The 21,438-nt window shown below is 37.4% G+C and overlaps 3 non-coding genes and 1 pseudogene across 3 annotated transcripts; 1 reads left to right on the plus strand and 3 right to left on the minus strand.

Moving 5' to 3' along the window:
- Positions 1–3,994: 3,994 nt before the first annotated feature.
- On the minus strand, positions 3,995–4,066 carry TRNAM-CAU. The gene has a single exon. It is a non-coding gene; the product is annotated as a tRNA-Met (tRNA).
- Positions 4,067–6,873: 2,807 nt separating this feature from the next.
- TRNAM-CAU lies at positions 6,874–6,945 on the minus strand. The gene has a single exon. It is a non-coding gene; the product is annotated as a tRNA-Met (tRNA).
- A 1,837-nt stretch (positions 6,946–8,782) lies between these two features.
- Positions 8,783–8,854, minus strand: TRNAM-CAU. Its single transcript has one exon. It is a non-coding gene; the product is annotated as a tRNA-Met (tRNA).
- Positions 8,855–19,977: 11,123 nt separating this feature from the next.
- LOC121992101 lies at positions 19,978–21,184 on the plus strand (annotated as a pseudogene).
- The last annotated feature ends 254 nt before the right edge of the window (positions 21,185–21,438 follow it).

Raw genomic sequence — 21,438 nt, forward strand, 5'->3', positions numbered from 1 at the left:
TAATTTAAATAACTAACAACAAATATAAAATACTTTGTCCAACTCCTTCGAGTACACTAACCATTTTCGATCATGAGTCTCACCATGTGGTAACATTTGAACATAGTAAATATGAGAAAAGTGTCGAAATTCTTTATCTAAAGGAAACTTGAGCATATCTTCTCTTTTAGGACCTCTTTCCATAAGTAAATCTCTCATTTTGTATCAAGATTATCTCAAATTCTTGTATCAAATATGTTCAAATCATATCTAAGTGTCGAACATTTATATTCATTTATATGTTCATCATCACAACAATTATCAATATCTTTAGTTTTGTCAATTTCAGTTTCATCCATATCCAATATCTTCATTCTCATTTTCTACAAATTACTCATTCTCATCACTTTCGTTTCTCACAGAATTTTCATTTTTATCATTCTTGTTTTCAACAAAATCTTCATTTGCATTGGATTTATTAGTTAAAATATGAACTAGACTTTCCATTGTGTCATGTTATTCTTTATTAAAATATTTATTCAATGAATCTTTTAAACTTTAGGCTATCTCTATTTTTTTAAAATCTTTTTTGATATCCAGAAAGTTGTTTCATGATGATAGATAATTATGAATAAATATAATAAGCAATAAGCAAAGAACAATAAGACCTTATATGAAGAATTCTTCTTCGATTTGAAATCCACTTATACAAAACCTTACATAGATATCCTCTAAATTTATAAAAAAAAAAAAACACGACAATCCAATTGTTTAGTACCTTATTCGTGCAATTAACAAAATAAAATTGCCTACGTAGGAGATATCCAAGGCTAATATTGCTTGAAATAAATGAAAACTTCTTTTGTTGTTGTGGTTGGACAAAGGGTAATTCGATCACTAGGATTAGAAAAATAAAGGGAAGATGTTACTGTTCTGACAAAAGAAGAGAAGAGGGAGAAATTTTTTTTACCATCCTCATTCAAAATCCTCAGATAGCTCCGGTGAGCTCGACCATTACACCCAAAAAAATAATAAGGAAAGACAACACCGAGTTGGTCTTATGAGGCAAACAAAAATCCTAGAAAACAAGGAGCAAAAGAGAAATGGAGAGGTCTACAGTTGCGGAAATAAAGTCCTATAAAAGAAGGTAGTTAGTCCTTGCTACACTTGACCAGCGGCAAAGAAGTGGATAAGGAAAACTACAGCTATCAATGAGAGAATGAAATTTTACCTTCTTCATTAGCATTAGCAACTTTAGTTAGCTTCGACGCACTCTAGCAGCTCTTGTAGCAACACAAGGAGAGCACAAAATGGGATAAAATGGCTATTTTGGTGGCCGAAAGTAGAAGAAAAACTAAGATAGTGGCTGAGAAACAGTGGAAAAAAAGGAAAAGAGAAGGCTGCATACAGGGAAAATAATATATATATATATATATATATATATATATATATATATATATATATATATATATATATATTTTGACCTTTAGATCTCTTGGTGCCAATTCACCATATAATGATCATCTGTCTGTCTTGTAGGGATTTTTTTTTCATTCTAGAATATGCATCTAATTGTAGGCAGCCGCTCAACCACTATGTTACAATTTTGTAGCCAAGAAATCACGAAAAATTGATTACAAATCACGACTATATTCTCGATCAATCACTTGACGATGATTCAAGACCAACTCGAAAACTTGGCTGTGATTTTGATACTAACTCAAGTGTCTGATTGTGATTTTACTGCCTCAGCCACCTATTCAAATAATTATTAGTTAGAGAGACAAAAAAAAATGGAGCATTTTGAGAAAATTAATGCATGATTTTTATAATTTGAAAAGTAAAATGCATTATTTAGATATTTGAAAAACTTAATGCCAAGTTTAATTTATTCGAAAAATAATTTTTCATTTGAATTAATTTTGTACTCCCGAGAAATTAATTTTATGAAAATTTACTTTGTAAAATAAAATGGTTATGAAAATTAATTCATAACCTCCTTTTAACAAGCTAACTCTAAACTTTCTTTAATTTATCTACTATTTTAATTGTAAAAAAGTTCAAAATATTTTTAAGTAAAAAAAAATTTATCAGAGCAAAGTTTCAATCTTGGGACCCTGTGGGTTATGGGCCCACCATGCTTCCGCTGCGCCACTCTGATTGATATTTAAATATTAAATATAATAGGATTAAGTAAGTATGTATTAACAATAATGATATGGCATGTTATGAGTGGACCCAATGGGAGGTGGTGGTTAAGGTCAAGGTACGTGAGGCGGCGGTGAAAGTCAGGGTGAGATGACAATCAGGGTCAAAATATAAGTAGATGGACGAGTCACTCTCACTGAAACTCAGCTCCTCACTCCTTAATGCTAAGGCATTCAGTATAGAGCCGGTCGAACTTAAGGGCCTCAACCCTCCACACCTCAGTGCCAAGATACACAAGATAAACCTAGTCAGCTCCCACAACGGTAGGGCATACGGGCCCAACTCCCCGCTTCTACAATACAACTCTCAGCATATGACCGATCGGCCCAAGGGCTAATCAGGTTGTAGGTAGAGTTCCCTATCTCTCAGCATTACGGCAACTATCAGCATATGGCCGGTCGGCCCAAGGGCCGGTCGGGTTTACAAGGCCTAGGTCCCTATCTCTCAGCATTAAGGCAATTCTCATCATATGGTCGTTTGGTCGGCCCAAGGGCTAGTTAGATTTATAGGGCATAGTTCCCTATTCCACAATGCCATTTTTTTTTATTAGTTAGAGAGACAAAAAAAACGGAGCATCTTGAGAAAATTAATGCATGATTTTTATAATTTGAAAAAATTAGTGCCAAGTTTAATATATTCGAAAAATAATTTTTCATTTGAATTAATTTTGTACTCCTGAGAAATTAATTTTATGAAAATTTACTTTGTAAAATAAAATGGTTATGAAAATCAATTCACAACACTCCTTTTCACAAGCTAACTCTAAACTTTCTTTAAATTTATCTACTATTTTAATTGTAAAAAAGTTCAAATTATTTTTAAGTAAAAATAAAATATCAAAGTCAAGTTTCGATCTTAGGACCTGTGGGTTATGGGCCCACCACACTTCCGCTACGCCACTCTGATTGATATTTAAATATTAAATACAATAGGATTAAGTAAGTATGTATTATCAATAATGATATGGTATGTTATGAGTGGACCCAATGTGAGGTGGTTGTTAAGGTCAAGGTCCGTGAGGCGGCGGTGAAAGTCAGGGTGAGATGACAATCAGGGTCAAAATATAAGTAGACGGACGAGTCACTCTCATCGAAACTCAGCTCCTCACTCCTCAACACTAAGGCATTCAGTATGGAGCCGGTCGAACTAAAGGGCCTCAGCCCTCCACACCTCAATGCCAAGATACACAGGATAAACCAAGTCAGCTCCCACAACGGTAGGGAATACGGGCCCAACTCCCCGCTTCTACAATATAACTGTCAGCATATGGTCGATCGACCCAAGGGCTAATCAGGTTGTAGGTACAGTTCCCTATCTCAAAGCATTACGGCAACTATCAGCATATGGCCAGTCGACCCAAGGGCTGGTCGACCCAAGGGTCGGTCGGGTTTACAAGGTCTAGGTCCCTATCTCTCAGCATTAAGGTAATTCCCATGATATGGTCGTTTGGTCGGCCCAAAGGCTAGTCAGATTTATAGGGCATAGTTCCCTATTCCTCAGTGCCATTTTTTTTTATTAGTTAGAGAGACAAAAAAAAAAAATGGAGCATCTTGAGAAAATTAATGCATGATTTTTATAATTTGAAAAACTTAGTGCTAAGTTTAATGTATTCGAAAAATAATTTTTCATTTGAATTAATTTTGTACTCCCGAGAAATTAATTTTATGAAAATTTACTTTGTAAAATAAAATGGTTATGAAAATCAATTCATAACACTCCTTTTCACAAGATAACTCTAAACTTTCTTTAAATTTATCTACTATTTTAATTGTAAAAAAGTTCAAATTATTTTTAAGTAAAAAAAAATTATCAGAGCCAAGTTTCGATCTTGGGACCTGTGGGTTATGGGCCCACCACGCTTCCGCTGCGCCACTCTGATTGATATTTGAATATTAAATACAATAGGATTAAGTAAGTATGTGTTAACAATAATGATATGGTATGTTATGAGTGGAACCAATGGGAGGTGGTTGTTAAGGTCAAGGTACGTGAGGCGGCGGTGAAAGTTAGGGTGAGATGACAATCAGGGTCAAAATATAAGTAGATGGACGAGTCACTCTCAACGAAACTAAGCTCCTCACTCCTCAACGCTAAGGCATTCAGTATGGAGACGGTCAAACTTAAGGGCCTTAGCCCTCCACACCTCAGTGCCAAGATACACAGGATAAATCTAGTCAGCTCCCACAACGATAGGGCATAAGGGCCCAACTCCCCGCTTCTACAATACAACTCTCAGCATATGGTCGATCGGCCCAAGGGCTAATCAGGTTGTAGGTACAGTTCCCTATCTCTCAGCATTATGGCAACTATCAGCATATGGCCGGTCGGCCCAAGGGCCGGTTGGGTTTACAAGGCATAGGTCCCTATCTCTCAGCATTAAGGCAATTCTCAACATATGGTCGTTTGGTCGGCCCAAGGGCTAGTCAGATTTATAGGGCATAGTTCCCTATTCCATAGTGCCATTTTTTTTTATTAGTTAGAGAGACAAAAAAAAAACGGAGCATCTTGAGAAAATTAATGCATGATTTTTAAAATTTGAAAAACTTAATGCCAAGTTTAATATATTCAAAAAATAATTTTTCATTTGAATTAATTTTGTACTTCCGAGAAATTAATTTTATGAAAATATACTTTGTAAAATAAAATGGTTATGAAAATCAATTCATAACACTTCTTTTCACAAGCTAACTCTAAACTTTCTTTAAATTTATCTACTATTTTAATTGTAAAAAAGTTCAAATTATTTTTAAGTAAAAAAAAAAATATCAGAGCCAAGTTTCAATCTTGGGACCTATGGGTTATGGGCCCACCACGCTTCCGCTGCGCCACTCTGATTGATATTTAAATATTAAATACAATTGAATTAAGTAAGTATGTATTAACAATAATGATATGGTATGTTATGAGGGGACCCAATGGGAGGTGGTGGTTAAGGTCAAGGTACTTGAGGCGGTGGTGAAAGTCAGGGTGAGATGACAATCAGGATCAAAAGATAAATAGATGGACGAGTCACTCTCATCGAAACTCAGCTCCTCACTCCTCATCGCTAAGGCATTCAGTATGGAGCCGGTCGAACTTAAGGGCCTCAGCCCTCCGCACCTCAGTGCCAAGATACACAGGATAAACCTAGTCACCATCCACAACGGTAGGGAATACGGGCCTAACTCCCTGCTTCTACAATACAACTCTCAGCATATGGTCGATCAACCCAAGGACTAATCAGGTTGTGGTACAGTTCCCTATCTCTAAGCATTACGGCAACTATCAGCATATGGTCGGTCGACCCAAGGGCCGGTCGGGTTTATTAGGCCTAGGTCCCTATCTCTCAGCATTAAGGCAATTCTCATCATATGGTCGTTTGATCGGCCCAAGGGCTAGTCAGATTTATAGGGCATAGTTCCCTATTCCTCAGTGCCATTTTTTATATTAGTTAGAGAGACAAAAAAAAATGGAGCATCTTTAGAAAATTAATGCATGATTTTTATAATTTGAAAAACTTAGTGTTAAGTTTAATATATTCGAAAAATAATTTTTCATTTGAATTAATTTTGTACTCCCGAGAAATTAATTTTATGAAAATTTACTTTGTAAAATAAAAAGGTAATGAAAATCAATTCATAACACTCCTTTTCACAAGCTAACTCTAAACTTTCTTTAAATTTATCTACTATTTTAATTGTAAAAAAGTTCAAATTATTTTTAAGTAAAAAAAAAATATCAAAGCCAAGTTTCGATCTTAGGACCTGTGGGTTATTGGCCCACCACACTTCCGCTACGCCACTTTGATTGATATTTAAATATTAAATACAATAGGATTAAGTAAGTATGTATTATCAATAATGATATGGTATGTTATGAGTGGACCCAATGTGAGGTGGTTGTTAAGGTCAAGGTCCGTGAGGCGGCGGTGAAAGTCAGGGTGAGATGACAATCAGGGTCAAAATATAAGTAGACGGGCGATTCACTCTCATCGAAACTCAGCTCCTCACTCCTCAACACTAAGGCATTCAGTATGGAGCCGGTCGAACTTAAGGGCCTCAGCCCTCCACACCTCATTGCCAAGATACACAGGATAAACCAAGTCAGCTCCCACAACGGTAGGGAATACGGGCCCAACTCCCCGCTTCTACAATATAACTCTCAGCATATGGCCGATCGACCCAAGGGCTAATCTGGTTGTAGGACAGTTCCCTATCTCTAAGCATTACGGCAACTATCAGCATATGGCCAGTCGACCCAAGGGCTGGTCGACCCAAGGGTCGGTCGGGTTTACAAGGCCTAGGTCCCTGTCTCTCAGCATTAAGGCAATTCCCATGATAGTGTCGTTTGGTCGGCCCAAAGGCTAGTCAGATTTATAGGGCATAGTTCCCTATTCCTCAGTGCCATTTTTTTTTATTAGTTAGAGAGACAAAAAAAAAAAATGGAGCATCTTGAGAAAATTAATGCATGATTTTTAAAATTTCAAAAACTTAGTGCTAAGTTAAATGTATTCGAAAAATAATTTTTCATTTGAATTAATTTTGTACTCCCGAGAAATTAATTTTATGAAAATTTACTTTGTAAAATAAAATGGTTATGAAAATCAATTCATAACACTCCTTTTCACAAGATAACTCTAAACTTTCTTTAAATTTATCTACTATTTTAATTGTAAAAAAGTTCAAATTATTTTTAGTAAAAAAAAATTATCAGAGCCAAGTTTCGATCTTGGGACCTGTGGGTTATGGGCCCACCACGCTTCCGCTGCGCCACTCTGATTGATATTTGAATATTAAATACAATAGGATTAAGTAAGTATGTGTTAACAATAATGATATGGTATGTTATGAGTGGAACCAATGGGAGGTGGTTGTTAAGGTCAAGGTACGTGAGGCGGCGGTGAAAGTTAGGGTGAGATGACAATCAGGGTCAAAATATAAGTAGATGGACGAGTCACTCTCAACGAAACTAAGCTCCTCACTCCTCAACGCTAAGGCATTCAGTATGGAGACGGTCAAACTTAAGGGCCTTAGCCCTCCACACCTCAGTGCCAAGATACACAGGATAAATCTAGTCAGCTCCCACAACGATAGGGCATAAGGGCCCAACTCCCCGCTTCTACAATACAACTCTCAGCATATGGTCGATCGGCCCAAGGGCTAATCAGGTTGTAGGTACAGTTCCCTATCTCTCAGCATTATGGCAACTATCAGCATATGGCCGGTCGGCCCAAGGGCCGGTTGGGTTTACAAGGCATAGGTCCCTATCTCTCAGCATTAAGGCAATTCTCAACATATGGTCGTTTGGTCGGCCCAAGGGCTAGTCAGATTTATAGGGCATAGTTCCCTATTCCATAGTGCCATTTTTTTTTATTAGTTAGAGAGACAAAAAAAAAACGGAGCATCTTGAGAAAATTAATGCATGATTTTTATAATTTGAAAAACTTAATGCCAAGTTTAATATATTCGAAAAATAATTTTTCATTTGAATTAATTTTGTACTTCCGAGAAATTAATTTTATGAAAATATACTTTGTAAAATAAAATGGTTATGAAAATCAATTCATAACACTCCTTTTCACAAGCTAACTCTAAACTTTCTTTAAATTTATCTACTATTTTAATTGTAAAAAAGTTCAAATTATTTTTAAGTAAAAAAAAAATATCAGAGCCAAGTTTCAATCTTGGGACCTATGGATTATGGGCCCACCACGCTTCCGCTGCGCCACTCTGATTGATATTTAAATATTAAATACAATTGAATTAAGTAAGTATGTATTAACAATAATGATATGGTATGTTATGAGTGGACCCAATGGGAGGTGGTGGTTAAGGTCAAGGTACTTGAGGCGGTGGTGAAAGTCAGGGTGAGATGACAATCAGAATCAAAAGATAAATAGATGGACGAGTCACTCTCATCGAAACTCAGCTCCTCACTCCTCATCGCTAAGGCATTCAGTATAGAGTCGGTCGAACTTAAGGGCCTCAGCCCTCCACACCTCAGTGCCAAGATACACAGGATAAACCTAGTCACCTCCCGCAACAGTAGGGAATACGGGCCTAACTCCCTGCTTCTACAATACAACTCTCAGCATATGGTCGATCGACCCAAGGGCTAATCAGGTTGTGGTACAGTTCCCTATCTCTAAGCATTACGGCAACTATCAGCATATGGTCGGACGACCCAAGGGCCGGTCGGGTTTATAAGGCCTAGGTCCCTATCTCTCAGCATTAAGGCAATTCTCATCATATGGTCGTTTGGTCGGCCCAAGGGCTAGTCAGATTTATAGGGCATAGTTCCCTATTCCTCAGTGCCTTTTTTTTTTTATTAGTTAGAGAGACAAAAAAAAATGGAGCATCTTTAGAAAATTAATGCATGATTTTTATAATTTGAAAAACTTAGTGTTAAGTTTAATATATTCGAAAAATAATTTTTCATTTTAATTAATTTTGTACTCCCGAGAAATTAATTTTATGAAAATTTACATTTTAAAATAAAATGGTAATGAAAATCAATTCATAACACTCCTTTTCACAAGCTAACTCTAAACTTTCTTTAAATTTATCTACTATTTTAATTGTAAAAAAGTTTATATTATTTTTAAGTAAAAAAAATTTATCAGAGCCAAGTTTCGATCTTGGGACCTGTGGGTTATGGGCCCACCACGCTTCCGCTGCGCCACTCTGATTAATATTTAAATATTAAATACAATAGGATTAAGTAAGTATGTGTTAACAATAATGATATGGTATGTTATGAGTGGACCCAATGGGTGGTGGTTGTTAAGGTCATGGTACATGAGGCGGCGGTGAAAGTCAGGGTGAGATGACAATCAGGGTCAAAATATAAGTAGATGGACGAGTCACTCTCACCGAAACTCAGCTCCTCACTCCTCAACGCTAAGGCATTCAGTATGGAGCCGGTCAAACTTAAGGGCCTTAGCCCTCCACACCTCAGTGCCAAGATACACAGGATAAACCTAGTCAGCTCCCACCACGATAGGGCATACGGCCCAACTCCCCGCTTCTACAATACAACTCTCAGCATATGGCCGATCGGCCCAAGGGCTAATCAGGTTGTAGGTACAGTTCCCTATCTCTAAGCATTACGGCAACTATCAGCATATGGTCGGTCGACCCAAGGGTCTGTCGGGTTTACAAGGTCTAGGTCCCTATCTCTCAGCATTAAGGCAATTCTCATCATATGGTCATTTGGTCGGCCCAAGGGCTAGTCAGATTTATAAGGCATGGTTCCCTATTCCACAGTGTCATTTTTTTTTATTAATTAGAGAGACAAAAAAAAATGGAGCATCTTGAGAAAATTAATGCATGATTTTTATAATTTGAAAAACTTAGTGCCAAGTTTAATATATTCGAAAAATAATTTTTCATTTGAATTAATTTTGTACTCCCGAGAAATTAATTTTATGAAAATATACTTTGTAAAATAAAATGGTTATGAAAATCAATTCATAACACTCCTTTTCACAAGCAAACTCTAAACTTTCTTTAAATTTATCTACTATTTTAAATGAAAAAAAGTTCAAATTTTTTTTAAGTAAAAAAAAAAATATCAGAGCCAAGTTTCGATCTTAGAACCTGTGGGTTATGGGCCCACCACGCTTCCGCTGCGCCACTCTGATTGATATTTAAATATTAAATACAATAGGATTAAGTAAGTATGTATTAACAATAATGATATGGTATGTTATGAGTGGACCCAATGGGAGGTGGTGGATAAGGTCAAGTTACGTGAGGCGGCGGTGAAAGTCAGGGTGAGATGACAATCAGGGTCAAAATATAAGTAGATGGATGAGTCACTCTCTTCGAAACACTCCTCAATGCTAAGGCATTCAGTATGGAGCCGGTCAAACTTAAGGGCCTCAGCCCTCCACACCTCAGTGCCAAGATACACAGGATAAACCTAGTCAACTCCCAAAACAGTAGGGCATACGGGCCCAACTCCCCGCTTCAACAAAACAACTCTCAGCATATGACCGATCGGCCCAAGGGCTAATCAGGTTATAGGTACAGTTCCCTATCTCTCAGCATTACGGTAACTATCAGCATATGGCCGGTCGGCCCAAGGGCCGGTCGGGTTTACAAGGCCTAGGTCCCTTATCTATCAGCATTAAGGCAATTCTCATCAAATGATCGTTTGGTCGGCCCAAGGGCTAGTCAGATTTATAGGGCATAGTTCCCTATTCCTCAGTGCCAGTTTTTTTTAATTAGTTAGAGAGACAAAAAAAAATGGAGCGTCTTGAGAAACTTAATGCATGATTTTTATAATTTGAAAAACTTAGTGCCAAGTTTAATATATTCGAAAAATAATTTTTCATTTGAGTTAATTTTGTACTCCCGAGAAATTAATTTTATGAAAATTTACTTTGTAAAATAAAATGGTTATGAAAATCAATTCATAACACTCCTTTTCACAAGCTAACTCTAAACTTTCTTTAAATTTATCTACTATTTTAATTGTAAAAAAGTTCAAATTATTTTTAAGTAAAAAAAAATTATCAGAGCCAAGTTTCAATCTTGGGACCTGTGGGTTATGGGCCCACCACGCTTCTGCTGCGCCACTCTAATTGATATTTAAATATTAAATACAATAGGATTAAGTAAGTATGTGTTAACAATAATGATATGGTATGTTATGAGTGGACCCAATGGGAGTTGGTTGTTAAGGTCAAGGTACATGAGGCGGCGATGAAAGTCAGGGTGAGATGACAATCAAGGTCAAAATATAAGTAGATGGACGAGTCACTCTCACCGAAACTCAGCTCCTCACTCCTCAACGCTAAGGCATTCAGTATGGAGCTGGTCAAACTTAAGAGCCTTAGCCCCCACACCTCAGTGCCAAGATATGCAGGATAAACCTAGTCAGCTCCCACAACGATAGGGCGTACGGGCCCTACTCCCCGCTTCTACAATACAACTCTCAGCATATGGCCGATCGGCCCAAGGGCTAATCAAGTTGTAGGTACAGTTCCCTATCTCTCAGCATTACAACAACTATCAGCATATGGCCGGTCAGCCCAAGGGTCGGTCGGGTTTACAAGGCCTAGGTCCCTATCTCTCAGCATTAAGGCAATTCTCATCATATGGTCGTTTGTTCGGCCCAAGGGCTAGTCAGATTTATAAGGCATAGTTCCCTATTCCACAGTGCCATTTTTTTTTATTAGTTAGAGAGACAAAAAAAAACGGAGCATCTTGAGAAAATTAATGCATGATTTTTATAATTTGAAAAACTTAGTGCCAAGTTTAATATATTCGAAAAATAATTTTTCATATGAATTAATTTTGTACTCCCGAGAAATTAATTTTATGAAAATTTACTTTGTAAAATAAAATGGTTATGAAAATCAATTAATAAAACTCCTTTTCACGAGCTAACTCTAAACTTTCTTTAAATTTATCTACTATTTTAATTGTAAAAAAGTTCAAATTTTTTTTTAAGTAAAAAAAAAATATCAGAGCTAAGTTTCTATCTTAGAACCTGTGGGTTATGGGCCCACCATACTTCCGCTGCGCCACTCTGATTAATATTTAAATATTAAATACAATAGGATTAAGTCAGTATGTATTAACAATAATGATATGGTATGTTATGAGTGGACCCAATGGGAGGTGGTGGTTAAGGTCAAGTTACGTGAGGCGGCGGTGAAAGTCAGGGTGAGATGACAATCAGGGTCAAAATATAAGTAGATGGACGAGTCACTCTCTTCGAAACACTCCTCAATGCTAAGGCATTCAGTATGGAGCCTGTCAAACTTACGGGCCTCAGCCCTCCACACCCCAGTGCCAAGATAAACAGGATAAACCTAGTCAGCTCCCACAATGGTAGGGCATACAGGCCCAACTCCCCGCTTCTACAATACAACTCTCAGCATATGACTGATCGGCCCAAGGGCTAATCAGGTTATAGGTACAGTTCCCTATCTCTCAGCATTACGGTAACTATCAGCATATGGCCGGTCGGCCCAAGGGTCGGTCTAGTTTACAAGGCCTAGGTCCCTTATCTATCAGCATTATGGCAATTCTCATCAAATGATCGTTTGGTCGGCCCAAGGGCTAGTCTGATTTATAGGGCATAGTTCCCTATTCCTAAGTGCCAGTTTTTTTTAATTAGTTAGAGAGACAAAAAAAAAATGGAGCATCTTGAGAAAATTAATGCATGATTTTTATAATTTGAAAAACTTAGTGCCAAGTTTAATATATTTGAAAAATAATTTTTCATTTGAATTAATTTTGTACTCCCGAGAAATTAATTTTATGAAAATTTACTTTGTAAAATAAAATGGTTATGAAAATCAATTCATAACACTCCTTTTCACAAGCTAACTCTAAACTTTCTTTAAATTTATCTACTATTTTAATTGTAAAAAATTTCAAATTATTTTTAAGTAAAAAAAAATTTATCAGAACCAAATTTCGATCTTGGGACCTGTGGGTTATGGGCCCACCACGCTTTCGCTGCGCCACTCTGATTGATATTTAAATATTAAATACAATAGGATTAAGTAAGTATGTATTAACAATAATGATATGGTATGTTATGAGCGGACCCAATGGGAGGTGGTGGTTAAGGTCAAGGTACGTGAGGCGGCGGTGAAAGCTAGGGTGGGATGACAATCAGGGTCAAAATATAAGTAGATGGACGAGTCACTCTCACCGAAACTCAGCTCCTCACTTCTCAACGCTTAGGCATTCAGTATGGAGTCGGTTGAACTTAAGGGCCTCAGCCCTCCACACCTCAGTGCCAAGATACACAGGATAAACCTAGTCAACTCCCGCAACGATAGGGCATACGGGCCCAACTCCCCGCTTTTACAATACAACTCTCAGCATATGGCCGATCGGCCCAAGGGCTAATCAGGTTGTAGGTACAGTTCCCTATCTCTCAGCATTATAACAACTATCAGCATATGGCCGGTCAGCCCAAGGGTCGGTCGGGTTTACAAGGCCTAGGTCCCTATCTCTCAGCATTAAGGCAATTCTCATCATATGGTCGTTTGTTCGGCCCAAGGGCTAGTCAGATTTATAAGGCATAGTTCCCTATTCCTCAGTGCCAGGACACTTAGTATATGGTCGATCGGCCTAAAGTGCCAGACGGATCTATGGGGCCAAGCTCCCCCCTTCTTATATGCTAACCTACCATCATACACCAGACTGATCGGATTGCCTCCAGGAGACAATATTGTCAGGAAGTCATAACAACCTAGCAGAGAATAATAATTACTTGTCAGGGAATGTTCCGCTACTATAACATATATCTACGATGGAACCTTCCTATATATGAGGGTGGCTATACATCTACCAGTACATGACATCTGACATTCTTAGCCACCTTATTTATTGCAAAGATTATAAAAGATTGTTCATATACATGTAACAGAAGATTTCTCGGAGGATAACTATGCATCTTCCATTACCTAATATATTTTGGCATCAGATATTCTTTGTCACCTTATTATCGTGGAGGTTATCAGAGGTAGTATAAAAGGAGGGTCCTCTCCATTGGCCAGATACGTTTTCCATTACACGTGTGCACACATCTACTATTTATCATCTTCTCCAGTTTACGCTCAGAGATTTGAATTTAGTGCAATGGAAGCGAACGAAGTTCGGGGGGGTCGGTTGACTGATAAAAAGGTTCGATCGATCGAATAATGAATTATCCAAACAAAAGCTAAATCTTGACTAAAGTCGGCTAGGTTCAAGAGGTTCAATCGACTGATCAAAAGGATCAGTTGACCAATAAACTTCAGATCATGATAACTGATCCTAAACGGTCAGTTCGACTAGGAGAGCTATAAATAGAGTTGTGAACCTGGATTTCCATATACACTCTCTTCTATTGTTTACTGCTTTCCATTTTTTGTATATTTAATTGTTGTAAGAGGTTACTCCGTCAGAAGGAGATTTTTAATAGAACTTTTAAAGTTTTGAACTAACAACCACCTAGGCTGTAACTAAGTAAAAACCTCTTATTCTTTTTTTTTTATTTTATGTTATTTTTTGTCTAATTAATGTGCATGTATCCTTGTTAAGTGAGAAGCAAGAGAATTAGTAAATTTAATTACAGGATGCTATTCACCCCCCCTAGCCGGTCTACACATGACCTATAAATTCGTCCCAGGTGGCTTATAGGACTTTCTTCCTTTTCATCTTCTTCGACTTATCTTCCTTTAGATTTAGATATTTGTGTATGAAGTGTACCTTCTTGTTGCATCCAAAGCATGTGATGTTTATCTTTGCATCATTGGATGTCGACTTGATCATTTTCTAGATATCATTATTGGTGAAGTTCTTTTTCTTTCTAGTGAACATTTTCCTTATTAGGTTCATTAGTTGTTCTTCATCTGATTCTGAATTAGATTCATCTTCTAATTCAGGCTTGGTTTGGGTTCTTATTTTCTCCTCCTTTGTCGAACCTGCAAGAAACATTATACCCTTCTCGACCTGATTTGAGTTAGTCTATTCATGGAGTTCAAGTTTATAAAATAACTCATCTAATTTTAATTTATTCAAATTCTTTGAAACATTAAAGGCATCTACTATAGATGCCCACGGTGCATTTCAAGGAAAAGAGTTTAAGGCTTACCTTATGACGTCCCTATTTTCTAGTTGATGACCTATCAAATGAAGTCCATTCAGGATGTCTTTAATCCTTGCATGTAGTTGAGTTGTTGTCTCTCTATCCTGTATTTTAATATTAAATAAATTATTTAATAACAAATCATGTTTCATTACCTTAGCATCACTTGTGTCGTCATGTAGTTAGTTCAACTTATCCGAGAGTTCCTTTGTGTTCTCGAACGATCTGACCTAGTTGAGTTCTTCCTTGGTCAGTCCACATTGAAGGGTGTTCAGAGCTTTTGAATCAACTTGAGTCTTCTTCATTTCTGGGTTCCAGTTTTCCGGATTAAGAGGGAATTTAGTTGCATCATCAATTGGCACCATGCATCCTCATCGGATTGAAAATCACTAGTCAATGTTTGTCTTCAAGTATACCTCCATTCTTTTCTTCCAGTAAGGGAAATCATCCCCGCTGAAGATTGGAGGTTGAGCAATGTTGCAGCCTTCACTTTGGGCATTAGGAAAGAACTTGCACACACAAAAAGAAACTGAGAGAAAAAGTCCCAAGACTAGGTCTTGAAATAGTAGTGTGGGAGGGAATAAAATAGAAAAGAATGACTCATTTAGTGTTACACTAATTTCAAGTATTTCACAAAAGAAAGCGAGAAATATTATCTGAAGAGGTGATTGCACCAATCTGAATTAGATCAAAAAATTCAAAATTGAACAAAAGCAAAGCAAAAAATAATAAGAAAAATCCCCTACTTGATTGGTGGTTACACCAATTCAAGGTGAACCTTCCTCTAATACCACTTGTTGAATTGTGTGCACGTAAGAGAGGGGTGAATCATGTGATTTTAAAAATCTTTCTTCTCCGAACATTAAAAAATAAGTGTGCAGCAGAAATCAAAATAGTTAAGTAAGAAAGAAGAGAAAGCAAAACACACTGATTTATTTGTTTCAGAGCTTTCGACGACTGCTATTCCAAGACCCAGACCCTTTAGACCTTTCTGATGGATAATTCACTATTATTCACAAAATCTAATACAAGATTTAATGAAAATATAAGACCCTACACTTTCCTATGCAATTAATGAATATGAAAGTACAACTTTAAATTATACTGACTTTTGTGGTTGAAGATCGTGGCTCAAATTCGGTGTCGTTCTGACTGAAGTAATCAAGCATAGCAAAGTGGTAATGAAGCAACAGAAATGATCACAATAGTTCATGTAAGAGTTGTCTTTTTTTGTTGGCCTAAGACACTCTTTTATACACCATTGGAGGCGCCTCCAATGGGTCAGGGTGCCTCCAATGGCGCTTATCTGATCCGAGGTCTTCGGTTTCTTTCCACACAAGGGTGCCTTCAATGGCTCTAAGGCACCTCTAATGCACTCTGAGGCGCCTCCAATGCTCTCCCGAGTGCCTTCGCTCAGCGAACTTCTATCCCCAAAGTTCATCCATGCGAGGGCACCTCCATCATGTCCAGGGCACCTCCACTAAGCTCCGAGGTGCCTCTCCATAGCTCCGAGGCACCTCAAGCATGTTCATCCAAGGTTGAGTTATGCATTTTAGCTCTTGCAAAATAGAGTTAGTCCAAATAACAAAAGTATCATGTAAAACAGAGTTAGCGTAATAAAAATAAAATTATTAATTAAATCTTGTCTTACAAAGACCAGGATCTATTCATGATCTCAATTAAAACTTTGAAAATAGATCTAAGCTGGACCAACACCTACTGTCCCACTAGGACTCATCCTCACTGGATCACTCTCCTTTAGTGCTTATCTTACTTACCATTGTAGACTTACTTGACAAGATCCATCAAGACTTCATGTCAAATTCCTCATCTAGACTTTAGCAGTTGTCAAGCCCCACAGATCCAACTGGACGTCCAATCATATATCAACCTATCTGGTCTTCCTGCTAGTTATTAGGCCTCCCAAACCAAACTGGACTTCAACTTAGTGTTAGGTCTCATCACATCTTTCAGTCCTACACACTTGATAAATAGATTTAGAACATACAATGTATGATACGCTACACACACCAAGGAAAATAAGGAAAATGATTAAAAGGTTGATATAAATGAATTTATCTAGGAAAATAATACCACATTAATTGATAATTAATAATCAAATAAATTTATATGAATTAATATAAATTATTGGAATTTTTCTAAATTTTAAATGAATCATTTTATATTTTATGAGGATAAAGGGGTAAGATATAACGTTTGTTTAGATTATCCAACTAAAGTGGAAGTTGATTAACTATATATAAATTAAGGTTGGGTTATCAACCCCTAAGTTAATTTCTACCCTACTATTCATCTATTTCACGCGACACATTGCGTGACCCGCATGCACTACTCACTACCGCCACCACTGTCGCGTGCCGGCCATCGCCTAGTCGAAACCTCACTGATTGTAGGTGCAGCTCTACTCATGAGCATACGACGTTTTCGTTGCTAGAAAGACTAGTGCCACCCAACAACTTGCACTGCTCCTTCATCGAGGTGTGCAAGTTCGCACCAGCGTTGTGCCCATTCCTCGTTCACTACAAGTCGCTCCTCTGTGTCGTTTCCTCTAGATGAACTCACGTTCGCAGTGCACACCGTCGTAGCAGCTGACTGTTACGTTGCCATAAAGTTGCATCGCTGCATCGCCGCTACACTCACGTCATCCGTAATGACGTTGTGCACCCTTCCAAGCTGCCTCAGACCATCGCCTAGTATCATGCACTATCTTCTTATACTCATTGAGTTATTATACTCACTACACCTTACTTTTCCTTTGACTTTCGGGTTAGCAGTTAGAGGATATGTTGTGTCACTCAAAGGTACTGATTGTCGGTTCCACTCGAGTTTAGATTTCTGTTGAGTTGCTTGGTTTATTTTCTCGATGCTTGTGTTTGTAGTTTTCCTACTGTATCAGTTTTTTTTGATAGAATAATATGACTTTTATCTTGTGTAGTTTAGTATGATCTCATATATATGCATACATATACGCATCAACTTTAATAACTTAGTTATTTTATATTGCTTTTGTATTTGTGTTAGCTTTAGATGGTTTGATATCAATCATTTCATATATTATCACTAGGAGTACCGTCTGATTTAGTGGATAAGTATATCCTTGGGACGTGATAATTTTATTAGTATCATAGCATGGTTCAATTTTGATTATAGGCTGTGTTTTAGGATTTGCATCTTGTTTCAATTTACGATTTCCCAAGTTTGGGATGCCAGGTAAGCCAAAGAACATCTCTGAGCTATAGGAGAATAAGGTATATCTTTAGTGGTTATCTTACCTTTTGGGTTCATTACTTTGATCGGTTTACTGTTAGACTCTTCAATTATGTTGGATGGTGTAGTTGTTTCTATACATGTCTATTGGGTACTCATTTATTCATTTCTTACATGGTGATACTTAGTGAGTAAGTCTTATTTACAATCGTGGTCGGGGTCGACCATGGACGCGACCAGTTGACACTTATGATCCGTACTGATGCAAAGGATGTAGATTCTTCTGTGGCACCAACTGATATCGAGTTAGAAAGTAGAGGTTTGGCCTGTCAACAACCTATTGAAGATCAAGGAGCATAGTATCAGGAAATACCAACAACCATACCATTCTTGCCACTACCATTTGGGTAATGGACAAGAAGTGCATACTCATACTATCCCAGTCAATAGAGGATTGATATATCCTATTCCATGAGAATTTTGCCTATCGACCGCTCGTACATGGTTAGATAACTTAGAAGGTACATCTAATGTTTGAGAGATGGTACTACTCTACCTCCTTTTGTATAGGTCGTCATAAGTGGAGGAATCACAACATAATGGTTTACAAAGTGATGATTAGTCAACTCACCTAACGATATCCTATGGAAGATTTTGACTCATGGGCCAATTGTACATGTTTAGATAACCTCGATGATACATTGGGATATATGACCCGCAAAAAAAAAATGATAATCCAGTTAGCCTCATTGACTATCTCTGGGGGTGACCGGTCTGGTCCCACGGAAGTTTCTCACCGACCATTAGGATAAATCGGGAAGCGCACGCGGCGGCCTGCCCAGAAACCCAACATCCTTTGATTACACTCCCCATTTGGACGGAAAATTCCTGCAAATACGCCGTAGCTAGGGTTCGAACCGCGAGTGCCTGGGAGATAACCTGGATGTCCTACCGCGGCACCATGACCCTGGGGGCAGGATATATGACCCGCAAGAATGTAGAGAATGTGGTGTTAATTGTTTAACACCTATGAGATCCGACCATAATGCAATGGATTTCAAGACAGAGTTTAGTCAACTCGTTAGATGTGGCCTTACCAAGTAGCTCAAGACCTTGACCATATATTCATTCACCTAAGGTTGGGAAATATATATTCAGATCAAAATGTTTGACCCTTTGTCGGCATTTATTGGAGAACATTATGTGTAAGATTATGAAAGTTGTAGTGATGCCACATAGTAGACACTGACATCTAGTCACAAAGTTAAGGGTTACCCCTTGGACCTTGGTAGTCGTTTGAACTACAGGTACTAGAAAAAATGATAGAATTTGACATTCTTTTTGGCACAGATTGGTTGGTTACTTATCATGCTGCAATCGACTATCGAGCAAGGAAATATATATTGTTTGTTGATGGCTTCTATAATGACGAGAGGTAGCTTGGTTTATAGTGCTAGAGTCACAGATAAGAAGAACAAGCAGAAATTGCTATGGAGTGATGAGTTGAATTATGGTGAAGTTATGATCTTGTACTGTCTTAGTGTCCTTGCATGTAGTGTATGTAGAATAGTTTTGTGTTTGTGATTATATAGTTTTAGACGTTACATACTATTCGGCGTGAGTCTGATAGATAATGTCTAATTAAGGGAAGCTCTGTTTTAGAGTGCTTTCCGCAGTTAATAGCATGAGTGTTATAAGTTGAAGATATTTTAGATTGAATTATTTATAGAGAGTAGTTTTGATGATTGCTGATGATGCTGAGTTAGTGTAAACGATATTGTAGAGTGATTAACAAAATTAGAACATTGGTGGGGAGTGTGCAATTTGAGTAGTTGGCTGTAGGAATTTTGTTGAGATTGTAGGGAAGTCATTTCTTTCCTTCATAAGATGAGGTCTAATTCGTGTGTCCCTAATGTTGTTAGGACATTGCTGTCAGGGTTTCTCAAGAAGAAGCAGGTTGGCTGGAGTAAAAGAATTATTAAAATGATGATTACTTAGGGTTGTAATCCAAGTCCATCTTTATTTAATTCTATAATGCACGGATTCTGTTCTATAAGACACTATGCTTATTCATATAAGCTACTAAAGAAGATGATTGCTTGTGGTTGTTGACCAAGCTATGTGACCTATAACATATTTATTGGGGGAATATGTGGAAATAAAGAGTTCCTAACTTCTGAATTGCTAGAGTTGGCAAAACATGCATATGAGAAGATGCTGAATGAGGATTTGTGCTAAACAAAATAAATGTAGGCAATTTTACACAATGCCTTTGTCATATGGGGAAATTTGATAAGGCATTTCAGATTATAAAGGAGATGATGAGAGAGGGATTTGCTCTTGATTCTAGCACATACACAAAGATTATTGATGTTCTTTACCAAACAAGTAAATTAGAGGCGGCTTTCCTTTTATTTCAAGAAATGAAGAAGAATGGTGTTGTGCCTGATGTTTATGCATATACAATTTTAATTGACACTTTTTGCAAGGTGGGACTAATAAACAGGCTAGTATATGGTTCAATGAAATGCAGATAAATGGTTGTACCCCAAATGTAGTGACTTATATTGCACTTATACATGCTTATTTGAAAACAAAACAAGTCTCCAAGGATAATGAACTTTTCAAGAGCATGATTAGCATGGATTATATTCCAAACATCATCACATACACTACATTGATTGATAGTTCTTGTCATATCTATGCCAAGATGAGAGGAAATTGTGAGGAGAAAATTACTGATAATTACTTTAATGATGGAATCAATGAAATCTTGGAGCCAAATGTTTTCACATATGGTGCATTGGTTGATGGCTTATGTAAAGCTCATAAAGTAGCTGAGGCTCGTGATTTACTCAATGCAAAGTCATCTGCTGGTTGTGAGACTAATCAGATTGTTTATGATGCCCTCATTAATGGGTTTTGCAAAGTTGGCAAACTTGATGATGCACAGGAGGTATTTGTTAGAACGTCTCAAAATGGTTATATTCCTGGTGTATATATATACCACTCCCCTATTGATAGGTTATTTAAGGATAAACCTCGATCTTGCTTTGAAAGTTCTCTCCAAAATGTTAGAGAGTTTGTTCTGAAATGTCGACATATACTGAGATGATTGATGGACTTTGTAAGGTAGGTAAAACAGAGGATGCATAAGCTTTTAATTATGATCGAATAAAAAGGATGTTAGACTGACTCTTTGGATCACTTGGTGCAGTTTCCAACAACCATTCACTAATTGAATGACTTACTTTGAGCATGTAAGATGAACTTCGAAGTCAACGAGAAGATCATTTACACCTAGTAAATTTTACCCACAACAGTTAGCTAGACGATAATATAGGTATAGGGGAAGCAGATGGGCTCATAACCCATAGAGTAGTAATTATCTACTTTAGAATAGATCAGCATATACTTATAAGAAAATCCTATTCCTAACAGTTA

This window comes from Zingiber officinale, chromosome 6B (assembly GCF_018446385.1).
Source record: "Zingiber officinale cultivar Zhangliang chromosome 6B, Zo_v1.1, whole genome shotgun sequence".
NCBI lineage: Eukaryota > Viridiplantae > Streptophyta > Magnoliopsida > Zingiberales > Zingiberaceae > Zingiber > Zingiber officinale.